Consider the following 13,748-nt stretch of genomic DNA (forward strand, 5'->3'; position numbering starts at 1 on the left):
CTTCTTGGGCTGTCCCGTGAGGGACATGCTAAGATTCCTCTGTCCTGTAGTGTTCCCTTTGCCAGCTGCAACCAGCAGTTGAAATTCTCGACTTTTGACAGTCACCCCTTGCTTTCTCCCAGATCCTCTTTCCAAAAGCCCTGTGTGCTCTGCAAAGCCACTGGCCGCACTGCGTGTCCGCTTCCCCCTGGGTGATGGGCCCCGCCCCCCAGGCTCTAACTCAGTGTCTAATGCATGCTCAGTGCCCAGAGTTTTTGTTCAATGAAAAAATATTTCTAGAAAGGATGGTACCTAAGGCCTGCCTTTACAATCTGAGTATAAATTCATCCCACTGAGTTTATCTCACAAGCTATTCGGGGAGTGAGGTGTGATGTGGGTGCGTGTGTTTCCATAGGGACAGCAGGAAGAATGGAGCTGGGAGGTAGGGAATCTATTTAGGACAAGTATAGGTTTGTCGGCAGCTTCCAATCAACAAAGGGGCAGAATCCATGTTGGGAGGGGTGTCTGACCACTAAGGGCCGGTGAAGGTGCTGGGGGCCTGGAAAGGTGGGCAGGAAGTTCAAGATGAAGACGGCGAGGAGCCTGGAAACCAGCATGTCTCCACTCTCCAAAGCGACTTCAGGCTGTTTCTACTCCTGCTCTTCTCAGCAGATGGGGCTGGCTCCAGCGTGAAGGGATTTAAAGCACACGGCACTCTGTGTTGCCAAAGGTTTACCTGTAACAGGCTAGCTACCAACAGTGAGGACAGTCCCCTCTCTTGGGGGAAAATGAGCAAAGGCCCTGAGTCAAGAAAGCATCCCTGTGGCCATTCAGCAGAGGAAAGAGAAGACCCACCGCTTGTCTGGCTTTGTTCTATCTTCACGCTTTCTCATGTGGTGGCCGCAACCTTATTCCAGGTTTGCCCTGGTGGCCTCTCCATCGACCAGCCCTGACCTGCCTTGTTTTTTCTCCCCACTGTCTCTCCACTACAGCAAGGACCTAACACGTGATCCAAGTTTGGTGCCTCTTTCCTATGTTGAGTAAAGTTAAGTCATAACTTGTACGAGGGGGTCTTGGACACAGTTAGAGGTGCCACAAAGTGAATGAAGCATGAGATGCAGGCCCTTCTCTTGCCGAGGATGCTTCTGAGGCTCGGGGAGGGTCCTTGGCACTCTGGCATTTGTCCTTGTGAAATGTTCTTCACGTGTGTGCACAAATACACACGGGTGCATGGGCTTCCCTCTATAAACTTTGGCGGGCACACCAGGATCTGTCCCTGGTCTCCCATATAAGCCCTCCACACCACTGTCCTTGGACTAACTCCTAACAGCCTGACCTGGCCTAGAAAACTCCATTCCCCAAATCCCATCCCTTAGGCCCTTTCCGGGCCCCTCTACCAACAACGGCCCTTAATGTCTCCCCATCTGTTTATCACAGATTACCACTTGTCTCTGATCTGAGCGTTTCTTGACCAGAATCTGGGGTTGTGCAGATAAGAGCTTTGTCTCTGCCTTGGCTTGCTTCTTTGTTTTCGCTAAGATTTCTCTTTCTAGTCATTTTCCCCCCACTGAGAATACAGTTCTCTCCTGCTTTTAAAGGCACATGTCATGGTACAAAATAGAATTCTATTTGGTAGGAAAAATCACAGTGCTACTGAAGTCTTAATGTATAGCTAGACAGCAGAATTCAAGGTCAGTCTGATAAGGCAGATTCTGAGCATTTTTTTTTTTTTACCTCCCTTTAAGATAACTTGAATTAAATTCTGGATTACTAGTTAACTTCAGTTATTCAGTTACTTCATCTTCACTCGGACATTTCTCCCTGCCTTTAAGTGATGGCAGGGAAGCAGCTTTTATGACCTCATCTCATAGAAAGATCGAGCTCTTTCCTGTCCCAGGATGTTCGAACTCACCTTTCCCTCAGACCAAGCCACTCTCACCCTAACTCATGAGTCAGCTGACTCCTCCTCACCCTTCATAACCCAGTAACAAATACCGCTTTTTAAGAGATCTTCCCTGCCTATCTAAAGGAAGTTCACAGTCATTCTCGGGGCACCTGGGGGGCTCAGTCGGTTAAGTGTCTGACTCTTGATTTCAGCTCAGGTCATGATCTCAGGATCCTGGGATCAGGCCACACATCGGGCTCTGTGCTCAGTGAGGGGTCTGCTTGTCTCCCTCCCCCTCCGCCCCTCCCCCTGCTCGTGCGCTCTCTCTCTTTCTCCAAAATAAATAAACAAATCTTTAAAAAAAAATAAAGGAAGTCCACTGTCATTCTTTCTTTGCTCATTTTGTTTCCTTATCATAATATGTAAATATATGTATTTTTAACTTTTTTTTCCTTGTGCCTTTCTTCAAAACATAAGCTCCATGAAGGTCAAGGCCATTATCCCCACAGCACAAGGCATGGTCTGAGTTAACACTGTCATTGCAATGACAAAAGGCCAAATCACCTTACTTGCCTTGGCTCTTCTCACAGTCCTGACAAGGGAGGCATAGAACGGTGTCCCAGGCCCCTGGGAGAGCTCTTCCTAAACGGGCGAGAATGAGGGAACTTTGTCATTAACCTCGTCTTTTTCAGAGTTCAGGAGTTTTCCTTCGAGGTGTTACTGGTAATAGCGTGGCTTCTCCAGGGCTTCCATCTTCTCTCTGCCCATGATTTCCCCAACAGGCTGGCTCTCCTGTGCTCGCTGACTGACTCAGAAAGGGTGGGCCTAGGGCAATGGACACCACACAGGAGGGACTGACTGGTCTTACCAAGTTCCAGCCAGGGCGCCCCTGCACTCGGGACACTGGAGTTTCAGAAGGCAAAAGCATTACTTACATAGCTCTCCCCCAGAGCAGAGACGGGGCAATGGTCCGCTTCAACACCATGGACAGCTCCTGGGGGCCGAGGGAGGCAGGTGCTTCTTGTGCCCTCTGCCCACCCACTCCTCTGTTACACCTTTGAGCCACTCGATAAGCTCTGACTTTCAGAGAGCCAGTAGAAGGGTATGCTGGGTTCAGGGTCAGGCTTCACTCAGCCCCAGAGCTCAGAGACCTAACTTCCGAATCCAGTACCTCTGAGCTATGCCTCGGTGTATCGGGAATGTAGCTGGGAGTGGGGAGCATGTGCAGCTTCTTCCATCAGGAATTTATGGTCAGGTCAAGTCAGAGTTAGTCTCGGCAAAACATTAACTTGGAACTTATCGATTCTGGATGCCTTTTCCTTCTGTTAATTCCTACAGAATGGGATGTTTATATGGACGCTGGCTTAGAAGATCTTAGAAGCTAGAGCTCGCCTCTGTGATTAATGGGAACAAAGTTGGGTCTTCCAATGTACTGGGAATTTCTGGGACTCGAGTCTTCCATTAGCCTTTAAGGATATGGACATCCTTAGAGAGTTGGGAGTCCAAATGAGGCTCAGAAACGCGTTCCCCAAAACATTCACCCCGGGGGCAGGTGCGGCACGTGTAGTGGTGTGGGAGCTGACATAGCTCTACAGCCGATGTGCCTGGAGACAGGTGTGGAGGTGGCTCAGAAGGCGGCCACCCTGATGACCCCACCTGTAGTAGCTGTCAGGGAAAACCACCAGCAAAGTTCTCATTTGATGCAGAACAAAGTGCTTCTCGGGAATTCTGCACAGCCATCAGAATACTGCCACCCAAGGGAGCTGGTGTATTGGTGAGAGCAGGTGGGTTCAGAGAGGGACTGCAAAAGAGCCTTTTGGGACCTCAACGTTGTATTGTGTTGTATTTTTGGTTTCCACTGATTGAGAAGCTATTTGATGACAAAAAGGTGCTATGAATTCAATACCTTTGAGTGGATTGGTATCTACTTAAAGACAGAAGCATTGACACACATTTTCAAAAGAGAATGCATCTATTTACCTAAGATATTCCATATCCAGTGTACATTCAGCCTCTGGTGGACATATGGGTGCCTGGACCCCTGGAAACGTCTCGGTCCTGTCCAGGCATCATAGCCCTCCTGTTCTAACCATCACTCTAAGATACAGTGTCATAGGGACGAGCCCCACGGGCCTGACACAGATGGGTATCATTGAGTTTGCTCAATGGGGTGACAAACCCACGTAGTAGTCATGCCCTCAGGAATCAGAAGCTAGGTGGACACTGAGACTACTGACCCAGGGTGGGGAGGCATAGAGCAAGGGTCAGTTCCAGGGAGGAGGGCTAGCAAAAGCCACATATGGTATAAAGAAGTCCGTCCAGCAGGCTGGGGCTCAGAGCAGGACTCTGCTCAGTAGAGGCTGTCAGAGGTAGAAGTGCTAGAACAAGGCAGGGGGAGGATGGGTGGAGCAGCACAGGGTGTGGTGGGACGCCATACTCCAGGGGCATACAAGAGATGAGCTCGCACCCCTGGGGCTGGTTGAGAGCCAAGGACACTGGCGTGCGTGGAGACTTAACAGCAGTGGTATCTGGAGTCTGTGGGGCACTTGGTTTACTTCTCAGAGCTGCTGGTTGGTAGATAGGGCGGGGACTGTGGGCATCTTTCTATCCTCGGGATTGCTCCGGGACTAGGGGCCGGACTGAACCAGCCAGTAGGGGCGTCAGAACATTCTGTGAGAGGAACTGAAGACAGCAGTTTCAGAGGCAACAAGTCTCTGCCAACCAGCCTGAGAGAAGGACAGAGCCCAGCCTCATGAAACCCCCTCCGCCAGACCCGGAACACACCAGCACACACTCCCCAAGATTCTGAGAACTCAGGGACGTTATTTAGGACAGAAGGACAGAGAAACGGGGAATCATTCCTGAGTCTCCCCTCTGTTTGCACTCTTCGTGCATAATTGCATTCAGTGGGAAAACATTAATACTTAGGGCCTCACTTCCAAAACAGAAAGTAAGAGTGCAACAGTTTTATGGGCAGAATCTTTGTGGGCTTCCTTGATTCAGATCCTTATTGTAATTCAGGAGCCAAAAGCTTTTCCACACCGCCCCCACAGCTCAGGCTGAAGCTGCCTCTCCACACTGGAAGAAACAGCTCCTAGAAACAGCCCCCTCGCTCCCCCCCCCCCCCGCCCTACAGAAACAGTTCCACATTCTTTGTCTCTGCATCAAAAACAGGATGATTAATGTCGATGGTGGTGATGCTTAAAAAGGGATCTCTGAGACCCAGGGATGTTATCTAACTGCAAGTGTCTCAAAAAATGCCTTTCACAAACCTCAAAGCACTCTTCATCAAACACACCCAAGGGAGCAGCCGTGAAAGGCCAGGACAATAAATTGAGATGAGTAGTGTTCAGAATAGTAAAAAGTTCTAGGAATGGCCAAAAGTCGAAACAATGCCTCTGAGTGGGGAGGGAGTTCTGCCCCGAGACTCGCATTCATGGATGGCAATAAATAAAAACTTCAGAAAGAAGGAAAGAGCCCGCGCCAGGAATAGGGCAAGCACATGGCTGGTTGGGAGCCTCATTATGAGTCTGATGGGTGACACACTCTACCCACCCCACCTGAAAAGGATCGCATTTTGGCAAGAGAGGATTGTAGTTAATTCTAGAGAAAATGTTCAGGTGTAGCCCCAATCTTCTTCCTGTTCAGTGCTCAAATCCTTTTGAGGCAGTAGGATCCTTACTCAGACTGATGTTTCCCCATGGTCTCCCGTGCTAAAGAAGTCACACCCCCTATATATGTTCAGGCACACCCCCTATAAATCAGATGGGGTAGCCTCCTAAAGCATGAAGGAAAATCAATTTTCTTTTTTTTCTGGCCATTTGAATCACAGGACAGAGTTTTCCATGGGCAGGAGGAATCATGGCCAGTCCTCTCCTGACTTTATCACCTCCCTTACCAACACAGGTAATGTTCAAAATGTATAGTTCATCCCCCAAGTCACCAGGCTTGAATACATAGTAATAAGAACAGCACTAAGAGCTGGTCATTTACTGTCTACCAAATGTGGGCTCTATGCCACATGCTATTCATATACAAGTTAACTACTTAATGGTTTCTGGTGTAGGAGATTCTTCTGATGCCTACCCAACCCCTCCCCTTCTCCCCGATCAAACTCTCCCCCCACGAAGCCCAAGCGACACATGACAAATTGACCCCATCCTCATCTCCAGAGGTAGATGCTGATGGGTCTGAGTGAATCATTGTGAGCTCATTCTCCTTTCCAGAGATTGGCTCAGGAATGCAGATAAGTTCATGGCTTTCCTCTGGCATCTGTTTAGGGGTGTGTGACTTAAGTGGGCCAACCGGCCTGAAGGGAAAGACTTCTGATCCATGCTTTCTCTCTCCCTGCCCCCCTCGCTCCCTTTCCCTCTGTGTCTCCTCATCTGGGCTACACCTGGAACCCACCTTACCTCAAGACTTCTTGATCTGAGAGCCAAGAGACGCCCTTATTTTCCTAAGCCAGTAAAATGTTCTGTGACTTACAACCAGAAGTACTTTCACTGGTAGATTTGAGGCAAAGTTCTTTATTTCTCTCTCCTTCCAATCTTTCCTTTTCCTTCCTTCCTTCCTAAGGAGGCGGCTCTGCTGCATTTCTAGCTGGGTGAACTTAGGCAAATCCTTCCACCTCCCTGGTCTCCAGTGTCATTGTATTTAATGAAGGCGCTGGACTAGGATGATTTGTAAGAACCCTTCAAACTGTAACATTTGTGGTACAAAGATTAAATAGTATAATACTTCTGCTCAAAAGACAAGTGTCATATTAAGTAGGTAAACCACTGAGATTAGTTCAAACTAGTTCAAGCAAGCTTAAGGCACAGAGTTGCCAAGGCAATAAAAAAAAGAAGGTTTGAGAAGACGTGAGGCAAACTCCCATACACAGCAGGCTTCAAGTCAATGAACACAGAAAATCAATGAGGCGAAAACCATGTACCCCTGAGAATGAATGAGGTGAAAATAAATTGACCACAAAATCGTATGTTCCCTTTTACACTCAGCCAAACAGACACTCTTCCCAGTCCCTCTTGGCTCTGACAACACCAAAAAGATAAGGAAAAAAGGGACCCAATGCCTTATTCATGAGCAAAGAATAGCGGAAAGCACTCAAATGATGGGAGAAAGAAGGGGTGTTGTTTGAGGCAAGAGGCCCTGAGAGTTCACCTCAGCGGCATTTTGTTTCCTTCTACTTTCTGTGGACATTTTGTTCCTAGTGAGTCTCCAGTGGACGGCAAGGACTGAAGACTATCTCAGCTCAGAGTAGTTTTGCTCCAATAAAGGGCTGGTTGGGGGAGGCTTGCTGCCTCCAATAAGACAGGGATACAGTGACAGGATTTAGAATACAAGTGTCTGGGTGGCAGACGATCTGGGGGTGAGAGCAGGAGAGTATGATGCTTGAGGATGCAGGAGAAAAAGATCTTCTCTGTTCCAGGTGATGGCCGCAGTGAGAGCTTGGAGCAGTGCCTTTGGGACCCAAGTCAGGAAGGGAGGAGGCTGCTTATTTACACTTTCTAGGATTCCCATCATCCTGGCACAAAAGGAAGTTCTACAAATAGTTGTTGTATTGATGACTAAGGTGGGTAAAAATACATCTAAAGCCAATGAAGATGCTTTGTGGCATCAAGGTATCAGGGAAATTGAACAAAAGTAGGAGTTGTTGGGACCATGCCTAAGAAGAATAATGGATAGGGATCCAGGGCAGTGGGAGAATATTTATACTAGTGGTTCTCAACCCTAGTTGTAACTTAGGCTCGATCACCAAGGAAGATTAAAAATAACAGTCCTGAGCCTTGAGGTTACCCCCCCTAAGAAATTTTGATTTGGCTGGTCTGGAGCAGGGTTAAAGTTTGGAACCACGGGGTGGGGTGAGGTGGGGTGGGGTGGGGTGGGGTGAAGGCACTGTTCTGATCAGCTCTAACTACTGGTTCTTCAAGCCCACTGAGTTTTGACAAGCAGCCAGCAGGGTGTTTTCCAGGTAGGAGCAGGTCCATGTTCTTGTCTCTGCACACCACCACCAGAATGGTCTTCCCAAAGCCCTCTCCTCCATAAGCGAAATGACTGTGCATCACTGGCAGGTTAAAAATCCTGGAACAAGTTCGTGGCTTTCGTATGACTTCCTTTCTTGTGATTCTTCAAGAACAATGTCATACTTCACACTTAGACATGACCTTGAGGGATTTCTGAACTCCAAACGAAGATTAAAAAAAAAAAAAAGTTCAGAAAATTGAGTTATGAGCATTTTCTTCAAAAGAAGAGTCCAGAAACAAACCAACATAAAAATGTCTCTCTTGGCGGACACTTTCGTAGGAAACTCTGGTTAAAGATCATTAGATTCTTGACTGACAGTCCACTGAGTGGGAAGCTAATCCCAGAGGCAGGCTCTCTTTAAGCTCATTAAAGTTTATTTTTAAATTACTTAAGCATTTTATCAGGAATATTAATTTCTTCCCAGAAGGAAGTTGAGAAATACATCATGCAAAGAATTCTATCTGGACCAGGTTTGGGACAATTTTTCCTTTCTAAGGAAAATCTTACAACTCTCTGCAAAACTGAAGCAACTCCTTTTGCTTTAATTACTTTTAAAGCAAATAAAATCATTCTGGCACCATCTCGTAGTCACCCTAAAATCAGAAGACAATGAGTGATGTTTTCAGACTTTCCAGAGAAAAAAGTTGTCTGATCCAAGATTTCCATACCTGACAAAAAATTATTCATATGTAAGAGCAAACTAAAATTATTTTTTGTTATGCAAAGATTCTAAATGGATCCCATTTTGTTCTTTCTGAAAAGCTCACTCGAGGAGGTACTCGAGCAAAACAAAAATTAAATCACAACAAAAATTTCTAGAAAGAGGGAAGCAACCTATAGAAGTTACTGTAAGGTGATGGTAAGATGATGATAATGTTATTGTCAAATGTAAAATAAGTGTTAAGAGAAACTCCTGACAAAATAGAAGGAGCGCGTGAGAAAAAGCATCACCACTCTCTCCTCCAGCTCTGGAACATTTTTGTGCTCCCTGTTTTTTCGCAGTACTGCCCGAGGCAGTGTGTGGTAAGACCATGAGTCTTCCCCCGGAGGGCTGAATTTTTTTACATACTGATCTCAGCATAAGGCAAAATATCCCTTTCCTCCAGCAGCGCTGAAGACTGAGATGTTCTGAACTCATTCTTAAACAGGTGTAACCCTAAAAAGACATTCAATAAATAAAGCTAGAGATTACAGTCAGGATAGAAACATGAACATGACCTGCCGCTTGGAGTTTTGCCCCTCTAATCTCAAAGCACAGAGCCAAGTTCAACTCCTCCAAGAAGCCTTCCATGAAGGGACTACAAGGAGAAATTGCCTGACACATTCTAGGCAATCCATACATGTCTGAATTGAAAGAATTAAATAGAAACAACCAACTTAACTGATTTACCTTCCCACGGTACTTTTGTAAGTCACGTGCAGCCACAGTAAGCAATCGGACACCTTCTCGTTCACCTGATTTGTTAGAAGTCAAATCACAGAATTTGCCTCCCCCACCCGCCCCCCCCTTCAGTAAGAGTGCTTTACTCCTTATCTGCACGCTTGGATCCGAGATGTCTGGGGTGAGGAGGGCCAGGTGGGAGGGGTTGTGAACACCCCGCAGCTGAGGGAGGAGGTCACGTGCCCAGCCAGAGGCCGCCCCGAGCACGTAGGCCCCTCCCGGCCACGCCTTGGAACCACGCCCCACCGCCCAGCCGGCTCCCTACTGCCCACAGTCTATGGTCCCCTGCGCTACCTTCTCTCGCTAAAGGGAATTTGAAATTCAGAGGACCCGCTGGAATGCAGCAATGGTTGGAAGTTACCAAATTACCAATTCATCTCTCTCCTCCTACCACTCGCAGACATTGAAATTGTTAAATTAACACCTCATTCCTTGCACACACACATACACACGCACGCACACCTCCTCTCTCTCCCACCCACCCCGGTACAATAGCTAATTCCAGCATTCTGGATAACCAAAGGCGACACTCACACAGGCCGCATGTGACCTGAGCTCCTGTGGCCCCCAGCAGCCCACATCCATTCAGGGTTTCCGTAGGTGGCACAGAAGGCCAGAGACCCCACTGTGGTCCTAGTCGTGCTTAGAACTATGTTCTCACCCTCGCTCCCCTTATCTGTAGAGTGGCAAGGTACAGACAGGGTCCAGCCCCAAACGTTGCATTCCTGCAAAGATGAGTGCGTCATCCACAGGTCTGCCGGAGCGGGAAGCCACTGTGCTGTCACATCCGAACCTGTGTTTTCAGAACACTCGGACATCTGCCTGGAGCTTTCTCGTTGGCACGTCTTCCTCCACCTTTTCCAGATACGGCCTCCCCTTAAAGGCGCGGCGGCTGAGCCCGGCTGCTGTGCAGCCCCCGCCCTGAGAATTCAAAAGGAAACGGGACCCGAGCCCGTCGCTGGCCTCGCCGGGACCCGCGGGCGCGCTGCGGGGGCTGCGGGGCCGGTGTGGCGGCGGCAGGAGCCCCGGACCCGGCCGCGCCCCCGCGCTGCGCGCACCTTGGGAGTCTTCGAAGGAACGAGAGGAATGAGCCGAGGCTGCAGCCGCGCATTCTCGGCGCCCCCCGCCTCCACCCCGAGCCCCACCCCACGCCGCATTCACCGCCCGGGCACTAATCCCTTCTTGGTGCTCTTGAGTCAGGTGTCATTCCCCTCCTTTCCAGGTCTAGCGACGCTGCTCCGAGACCTGCCTGGCTCCCGAGCCCCTCTCTGGAGCTCACGAGGAGGCCGTTGGCCCAGGGGCACCGACCCCAGCTAGCAACCCCCAGCCCGACCCCGACCCCACCCCGGCCCCGGCAGCTCTCCCACACTCCCTGACCCTGGGGGTGGCAGGGCTTCTGCCGTGAGAGGGGGCCTGGCCCCTGCCACCCTGACCCTTCCCGGGAAAACACTTTGGGCTCCTTGAAAGGGAAAGTGGCTGCGCTTAAACAAAACAGAACAACAACAACAAAACTGAATCCGTGCTAAGAGGTCCCAGGGGAAAGGGTTCGGGTTAGCTGCTTTTTCAGACTTACTTATGGCGCAGTGGGCCAAGAATTGGACCAAAATTCCAGGGATAGGAGTGGGATGGGGAGCTGGGATTGAATTTTCTACCCTGAGATGCCTGCTGGCTGTGATGTGCTATAGGATGCTGCATGGCAAAACGTAGACTAAGAAGGCCTGTACTGTGGGGCGCCTGGGTAGCTCGGTCCACTGAAGGAGGGACTCTTGGTTTGGCTCAGGTCATGATCTCAGGGTCGTGAGATCAAGCCCCACATCGCGTGCTGCGCTCAGCGCAGAGTCTGCTTGAGATTCTTTCTCTCCCCCTGCTCTCTCTCTCTCTAATAAATGAATAAGTAAAATCTTTATTAAAGAAAAGGAGGGGGGCTTGTACTGTAACAGGGAAGGAGAAAGAGGTTCAGAGGAGGGTGGAGAAATGCAGCCGGTAGTGAAAATGATAAACCGTCAGGAACACCATCAATAAGCCAGGGAATGTTCTAAACTGCTCAAACGCTATGTATCATTTATTCTCAGGGCAATTCTAGGAGTCCAAGGTAGACGAAGTTATTATACCCATTTTGCAGATGAGGACACCAAAACACAGAGGTATTAAACCAACTTGCCATCGAACGCAGGGCGGAGCTGGGAGGAGCTCCCCTTGGTACTGCTCCTTTTCCATCTGGTAAAACCAGGCTAGGTGGCAGGCCTTTGGGAACTTACCTGGTTTTAGGTAAATTCTAGCTCCACTGTTTAGATGAGCCACTTAATCTCTGAGTCCCAGTTTCTCAGGAATGAGGGCGATAATTGTTGACTTTTCAGGAATGCTATGAAAATCAAATGCGATAATGGATCTGCACGCAGTTTGCAAAGTAGAAGGCAGTTACCAAATATAAAATAATTTCATATTGTCCTGGTTCTTCCCTGGAGTGGGACCCTAAAAAAGATCTCCTGATAAGGGCATCCATGTACAATCATTAGCCTTCAGAGAAACTTCCATTTCTGCCTGCGCTATTTGTGATACAGACATTGAAAAAGCCCCTGTTGCAAGTAGGCCTCCTTCCCCTTTAACAGAATTCTTTGTTCCGTTTGCTGAATGTACTCCTGAATTTAGGTTGCTTCCCCCAGGTATTTCCTTGTAACTTAGAAACAAATGACTAGACATCATGTTGGCTCTATGGTTAATATCCCAGCCTGGCGGGAATCAAGTCCCGTTTCTTTTTTAAGCGTGGGGGCTGAGCTTGGGAAACCACCAACTGCCTGCTTCCTGGCTGCTAGGTCGTGACCCCACTGGAGGGCGGGCATGGTTCTCAGGCCCACCCCCTGCTTCTTCAATGCGGTGTGGGGGAGTGTCTGGGAAAATCAGTCAGGAAAGCTCAGTGGCGATCCTTCAGGAGAGGGAGAAGGAACATGCGAGATTCTGCAGGTGGCTGGAGTATCAGTTTGCTAGAGCTGGCCTAACGACGGACCAGAGACTGAGCTGCTTAAACAACAGAATTTTACCTTCTCCTAGTTCTGGAAGCTAGACGTCTAAGATCAAGCAGGGCTGGTTCCTTCTAAAAGCCGTGAAAGAAGGGCCTGTTCCAGGCCTCTCTCTTCGGCATGTTAGATGGCATCTTTTCCCTGTGTCTTCCCGTGGTCATCCCTCTTTACCTCTCTGTGACCTCACCTCTTCTTCTTATAAGGACAACAGTGATACTGGCTTTGGGCCCACCCTATGACCTCATTTTAACTTAATTACCTCTTTAAAGGCCCTATCCCCAGTTATAGTCACATTCCGAGGTACTGGGGGTTAGGACCTCAATGCATGGATTTTGGGGGGACACTTTTCAGCTCACAACACCTGGCAGGCAAATGGAGTAGATCCTCTGCAACACAGCTGAGAGCAAATGTTTCCCTAGAACCAGCACATAAAGATCGTACCCATTATTAGATAAGGTTGTTGCCTGTTGCCTGTTAAAGTGGCAGGCTTTTTTCCATGAAAACATGAATTCCAAAATCAAGACTATTTTGTGATGTATTGTATTTCCTTTTTTGCTCCGGTAACTGGGAAACTCAGACCCAAATTTGTCAGTAAGTCTTGGTGGCCATATAAGATTTTACGACCTGTGGATCTCCATGCCGTACTGGATTATGGTCTTCCAATCTTATCCATATTTTCCTTAGCCCTGATTCTATCTTTATACTTTCTCTATTATTAGACAAAATATATTCTAGATACTACTACCATGTTCCTGCTGTGGAACATGGTAAGGACAATAAATGAATAAATTCTACAACTCTCTAACCAAGACCAGTAATAATAGCCCCTAAGGAAGAGTTGCCTGTGTTATGTGTCTGGCTTTTCCATTTACCTCTGGAGACAGTGACTTATAGGAATTCGATGAGAATTCATGATAGAGCTGCTCCAGAGAACTTTAAGCTACTTAAGCAGAGCATTTGGCAATAAAGCCACAACCAGCAAGGAAGTTAATATTCTGACACCAAATAACGCTGCAGCTCTTGATGCCTCCCCCAAACCTGCCCCACTCTCCCCTCCCTCACCTGCTTCTGTTGTATTATTTTCACAAGGGTTTGGGGGGTGGGTGTCTTTTCCCCACCCCAACCCCCATCTCTAACTTACAGAATTACCCCTTGGGATCCTAAATTCAGAACACCTAGTTGGCGAAGCAAACTCCAAATGATCAGAGGCAATAGTGTTTATTATGATCATTATTAGTCGCATTATGAACCTGCTTTTGTCTCATCAGGGAATACAGAACAGTAAGGTACTGCTGTTGTCCAAATATTTTCTGTTAAGGTGGCAGGAGATCAGACAGCACAAGGCCTGATGCCACCTGAAGCTAAATTATCACTTAATATACACAGTGAGGAGCTGATGTCC

This window comes from Halichoerus grypus, chromosome 7 (genome assembly GCF_964656455.1).
Source record: "Halichoerus grypus chromosome 7, mHalGry1.hap1.1, whole genome shotgun sequence".
Lineage (NCBI taxonomy): Eukaryota > Metazoa > Chordata > Mammalia > Carnivora > Phocidae > Halichoerus > Halichoerus grypus.